The sequence below is a fragment of the Sturnira hondurensis genome, unplaced genomic scaffold (genome assembly GCF_014824575.4).
Source record: "Sturnira hondurensis isolate 20B ecotype Veracruz unplaced genomic scaffold, ASM1482457v3 Scaffold0002638, whole genome shotgun sequence".
NCBI lineage: Eukaryota > Metazoa > Chordata > Mammalia > Chiroptera > Phyllostomidae > Sturnira > Sturnira hondurensis.
In genome coordinates this window covers 6,286,321-6,292,781 of record NW_028075269.1, presented here as the reverse complement: position 1 = coordinate 6,292,781, position 6,461 = coordinate 6,286,321, and the positions used below count along the sequence as shown (strand labels likewise).

Below are 6,461 nucleotides of genomic sequence, written 5' to 3'. Positions count from 1 at the left end.
TACCCTGGCTGATTCATGTAACTATGTGTTCATCCTATGTCCCTCCATAACATTGTGGACTTACCCCAATCTTTCCAGTTACTACCTCTTTACTAACTAGGATATGAGTATGTCCATGTCTTTACTGCTATACCCTCAGCCTTCAGGAAGGCCAATAGTAGGAGCCAGGCAATGGGACTGAAGACTGAGACAGAAAACTGGTCAATGAACCAGGTCACTGAGTTCCTAGATCCAGGTCTGCCACAGCAGGAATAAGGTGAGTGAAATCAAAAGCCTTCTGCCCAGGACCTGAGTTCCTTTAAAGCATACAAGCAGAGGCTGGTAGAAGTCCAGGGTGGGATGCCCAACCAGCTTGGAGCAAAGAGCTTCTGAGAATATAGCCACGTTTTCCCTCAGCATCCCTGGGCTCTTCGACAAAACACCCAAAGCCTCAGCTTGGGCAAGTGTGTCCAGCTGTAGCAGAATGACAAGAAGCGATAATGCTGTGACTTTTGTCTATATGTATTTTAAAATAAGAACAGATTTTTGCAGGCAAATAAATATTCGATTTAATCCTAGCTTACCAGCTGAATAATTTAGGAAAGTTTACTCAGCCTCTCTGAACCTTAGTTTGTTCAGTTGTAACATGGTGGTACTAGCACCTAGCTCTCTCAGGTTTTATAAATCTGAAAGAGACAATGATATAACCCACGTAGCATAGTGACTGCCCTATGGTAAGCACAAAACAAATGGTAGCTCTATAAGATGAAAGTATGCTTGCATAAGGAAATATGGTTCTTTTTTGTAGTGTAACCAAGATGCATAACTGAGTGTAATAGCTACTCTCCAATGACAGCTTCCACCAAGCTGCTCCTTCAATATTCATAACTCTTGTAATATCCACCCTTGAATATGGGTTGGCCCCCTATGACTTTAACCAGCGGAATGCAGTAGAAATGACACTTTGCTTTTGCTGCACCTAAACTTTAAGGACCAACAGTTTCTACTTTGAGAAGCCCTGGCCACTGCATGAGAAGCTGAGCTACCCAGCTGAAGGATTATATGGAAATGCTGTGCAAACAGGGTGAGAACCCAGGACTGTATGGAGAGATGGGCTTATGCGCCTTAGGGTCCCAGCTGAGCTCCGTGTTCCGGTGGTCTCTGCCGAGATGCCAACCATGGGAGTGAGTTATACTGGATATTGCAGATGACTTCGGTCCCAGCCACAATTTGAGTTAAGCCACTACGTTGTGAAGTGGCCTGTTTTGTTTCCCTGCAATAGATAATTTAAACACTGAGGTACCCAAGATTTCCTTATTAGGAGCTGGGCTTGTGCTTGGCTCCTTGTCTGACCTTGGGTGAAGATAAGGTGATACATGTGGGCACGTTCCAATGTTGGATCCACACCTGCCGACGACATTAGCAGGTCTGATTCACCAGAGCCTCCACCTGGTCTGCAAACTTGAACTCCATTCAATTTGAGCCAGTTGCCTCTTCAAGGTCAATAGGTGGCTGCTCGGCAAAATGGGTTTCAACTGAAGTTTGCAGCTCCTGTTCTCAGCCTGAAAAGTAATCCTGTGATCCTATCCTGGCTTTAGCAGCCCTGGGACGTGAGAAGCAGGAGAGAGGTTAGGGGGATGTCACAGATTGCTCCTGTCTAGCGACTGGACAGTAAACCTGAGACTGAGGGACCTTGTTGAGATGAAAACCAAGTTGTAAACGAGGACCCTCCGGCTGATATTGGATTTCAGCCCTCAGACAGAAGGGTGAGTGTTACTGGTGTTCAGCCCTTTCTGAATGGCTTCAGAAGCCGGTGTTGCTGAAAAGATAGCCAGGGAGCTATTATATTCATTGGGCAGCAATTAGACTAAAAGTGCCAGAGAACCAGATGCCCAGAGTTTGCTCCTGTTGGGGCAGGTTTAATTTCATCAGGCGTCATGGGGACGCTCAGAGAAAGGGTAGAAGGCGGGTGGTGCCTGCGGCAGGGGCTGCAGGAAAAGCTGGGGGGCTCCCATCTTGTTCTCTGAAAGTTCCCCGCTTCATAGCTGTCCCCTCCCCCCTGCTCCCCCAGCACTCAGCATGGTAGTCGTCAGCCCATGAGACAAGCTGTGCTGGTAGAGACAGGCTGATGGGCAAGCTCTACAAATGGCTGGATCTCAGGTTCTGAATGGTCGAGTGCTGAAATGGGGAAAGTTGCTTTCAATACTTGGTGGGACAGAGAAGCATTAAAATGTAGCTTGATAGTTTCATAAGTTTATTTTGACATTAGTCCTCATTAATGAAGCCCTACTTCTGCCCATGCTAGGCATGTGACCTTGGGTGGGTTATTTAATTTCTCTAGGTCTCTATTTTTTCTCATCTGTCCAATGGTCATAATAATAGTACCCGTTTCATAAATTTTTAGTAAGAGGATTAAATGAGATAACCTATGTCAGGCACTGGCATGGGGCATGCAAACAGTAAGCACTCAATAGATGGTTTATCCTAGCAGGACTTACTAAGTGTTCCATCTGCTGCCCATCTATCAATGCCTGTAAAGAATCCTAGTCGTCCTCCCAAATCTAAGAAGCCATTCTGATCCCCACTGCCTTGGAAAGAATTCACTGTTTCCTCTTCAATGCCTTGGATTTATCTCTTTTACTGTGCTTCTCACTTTGTCTTATAATGGTTTTTTCAAAGATTTTATTTATTTATCTTTAGAGGGGAAGAGGAGAAATGGAGAGAATATCAATGTATGGTTGTCTCTTAGGAGTCCCCTGCTGGGAACTGGTCTTCAACCCAGGCATGTACCCTGACTGGGAATCGAACCTTGGTCCTCTAGTTCACAGGCCTGCGCTCAATTCACTGAGCTACACCAGCCAGGGCTTATAATGGTTTTATTGTAGCACTTACCTTGTGTAATCGACTGTTCTAAACACTTCACGTGTATTAATTCATTTAATCCTTGCAACAATAATACACAAGGTAGGACCAATAGTATGCTTCCCCCTTCACAGGTGAGATAACTGTATTCAGAAATTTGTCCAAGGTCATACAGTGAAGGCTGGACCAGGGATTCCACCCATGGCTCTGACTCAGAGCCCGCATGGTATGTGCCCTCCACTTCTTCACATTTTTCCCATTCACCTCCCCTGTTAGATGGAGGGCGGGAATGCGCTTCCTCATTTTGTGTTGCCAGTGCTTAATGCAGCCCCTAAAGGGGGATTTCAGGTGTCAGAGTCAGACCTTGGTTCTTGAATATCTCCCATCTCGAACAATTCATTTTTTGACCATGTTATTCACAGAAAAAAGAAGTATCAGTTGTCAAACAAAACTTCAGTTCTTGACCCAACAACCCTTCAATGCTGATACCTGTATCTCTAATGGGGAAAAATAATTCGGTTTTTGAACAAACCACTTCTCAAATAGCCTTGCAGAATGAATGAAGTCCAAAAAGCAAAGTCCACCATAACAGCGTTCAATCTGAACTAAGGCTCATCTCCAGCCAGTGTCAAGAATGTTCTTCAATCCAGCCTGGATCTTGGAGCTCAGATGAGATGTTAGTGCAGTTTTTTTCCCCTAAGTTATCCCTGATAGGCTGTCTTAGCCCCAAATCTTGAAGAGAAGGAAGAGCACTAACGCATAAATTAAAATACAAAAACTGGATGAATTGATTCCTTCAGGAGCTTCAGGGGAATCATTGCTGGGGGAGTTAATGCATGTAAGTAGTGATGGATTAAACCAGGTCTTCTCCTTCCTCTTCCTCTTCCTCTTCCTCTTCCTCATTGAAGCAGCTCCTCTCTTTCCCAGAGCTCACTGCACACACCGGAAGAGACTTCCTGTCTCAGCACTGGGATGCTGTGAGTATGTGTTGAACAGAGAAACGATCTGGCTGTGGCCTCTACTCTGCCCCTTTCAATCTAGGTTACTTCGGGTGAGTTCACTGAAAAATGTGATGCGGTCCCTGCCCAAGGGGAATTTTAAGTCTAGTAAGGCTCTGAGTTTGTTTATGAGATGGGGTGATAATACCTATTTCCTAAGGCTATTGTGAAGATTGAGTGATGTAATATATCTGAGATACATTTGATTGTGGAGCTCTCTGTGTGCTTGTTATCACTGGTGCAAAGAGCGTTAGACTAGGACAGAGATTTTCAACATTTTCCATCTCATGGCACACAAACTAATTACTAAAATTCTGCAGCACACCAAAAAATATTATTTTTTACAAATCTGACAGAAATAGGTATAATTTTGATTCATTCACACTGGATGGCTATTGTCCTGTTGGCTATTACCACTTTTTCATTTGACAATTGAAAAGAAGTCAGTACCCCAGACTAAATAGTCAGGTATTGCATATTTTAAAAATTCTAGCAGAACATCAATTGAAAATCACTGGACTAGGGGATAGCAGACCTGAATCTGACCCAGGGATCACAGACAACTTGCATAACCTCCCTGTGGCTTAGTTTTCTCATCTGCAAAATTGGGGTGATTATCTCTGAATTTTTTCCTCATATAATGGCTCTAATGATTGACAAATCTGTGTGTGTGTGTGTGTGTGTGTGTAAAAGGCAGAGTGCGGCACACATAAAAAAGATAATCATTGAACACGTCAGTCGGGCAGACTGCTAGAGTGCCCGGTTTCCACGTGGAGCAGGTGCATCTCCACATTCATAGCTGTCATCTTCATGGCCGGGGGGGATCAAACTTAATAGGCTGATAAACACTGACTTCTGAGAGTAGCTGAGGCCATTTAGAAAACCCAATGCTGAATAAATAAAACCCACCAAAACTTCCAACAAGCAAAGTCTCTTTTTCTCTAGTTCCAGAATTCTCCCTCATCCAGGTGGGCATGGGGTAGAGGAAAGAATGATGCCTGAAGGCACCTTAGAGGTTGCTGGTTTACAAAGGCACCAGTGGAGGCCTGGGGAATTGAGGAAACTTAGCCAAGGTCACCCAGCAAGTTAGACGAAGTGCTCAGAACTCATGTATCTTCCTAAAANTGCAATGTTAAGAAAGAAGAACAAAGTAGGAGGGATCACAATACCTGATATCAAACTGTATTACAAGGCCACTGTAATCAAAACAGCCTGGTACTGGCATAAAAACAGGCACATAGACCAATGGAACAGAATAGAGAGCCCAGAAATAAACCCAAATCTCTACAGTCTATTTTTTTTCTTTTTAATGAAAGAGTGAAGTGGGGTCAAGGACAGGAAAGACAGAGGCTGCATCGGAACTATGACATGCGCAGTTCATGCTCTACAGTGGGTGTGACGACAGGCATAATCCCAAACAAAGGAGGAAATGTGGGCCTTTGTAGATAAACTTAGGCTCAGGGGAAGAAATTTCAAAACTGCCTCAGGCAGCTGAAAAAGAATTGATTACTATTATTATAACCAATAATCATGAAACTACTATATACCAGGCACAACATTTTTTTTTTACCAGTGTCCCGGCACTTGTCAATAGAACCACCGACTGGAAGCCGTCAGCACCGAAGACCTGACGCCGGGTGGGGGGGGCGGGGAGCAGCCCTTTCCCTCGGCCCCCGTAGGTCATGGGGACCAGAACCGCATGCCTGAGCCCCACCAAGAAGAGGAGGGTTACTCGGCACATTTTTAAGTGTTTTAACCCACTTAATATTAATAGCGGTCCTCTGAAAATAAATACTATTATCATTCCCAGTTGAAAACTGAGGCACACGGAAATAACTTGCCCAATTTCACACAGCTGTATAAGTGATGGAAGGTTTGAACCCTGGGCTTATCCTTGGTGTTGGGGTGCTGGCTCTGCTGCTGTGCTTGAAGACAAAGAAGAACAGTACAAGGTGTGGCATCAGGCTGACTCATCAGATCCACTCCCCTCCATAACCTCACCACAGAAGGGAAAATTAGGCCTTCCTTAGAAGCTTCATGTAAAGAGGTGAGAAATGCAATATACTTTGCACCAGGCCCTATGGGTGGGAATTTAGCAATACCTAATGATTCTTATGCTGTCCTTTGTGTGTTTCTATGTCAATGAGAAAACAAGGATTTTGTGGAGAAAAGTGGAGTGCCAATGTTGCCCATGAGGCACTAGATTTAACTACACATTAACTGGTTTTCCAAACAGAAAAAAAAAATGGCCTAAATACACCCCATCCATTGCCCTCCTCATGAAAGTGTGGGAAACATATTGTTGGGACACTGACTTTTCTATTTCAAGCTTTCTTTTTGAAACCTGAGAACTTTGATTACAACCCAAAAGACAACTTGTATCTCGGCAGTTCTCAATGGAGGCAGCTCTGCACCATGGGCGGAGAGGGGGATTCGGAGTGTTTTTCTTGTGAAATTACCGGTGGAGGGGGCCTCTACTGGCTGTTAGTGGACTGGGACCAGGGATTCAAAGTCATGGATATTATGTGGGTTGTCCCATGTGTGAAGAATTGTCCCCTTTCCTGCATGACAGTGGATGATCCCACCTGGCTGAAATATAGGCACATCAAACAAACGACCTGT

At 44.4% G+C, this 6,461-nt stretch overlaps 1 pseudogene; it reads right to left on the bottom strand.

Annotated features, from left to right (window-relative positions):
• Nucleotides 1-5,409: 5,409 nt before the first annotated feature.
• On the bottom strand, nucleotides 5,410-5,566 carry LOC118983233 (uncharacterized; annotated as a pseudogene).
• Nucleotides 5,567-6,461: the final 895 nt, after the last annotated feature.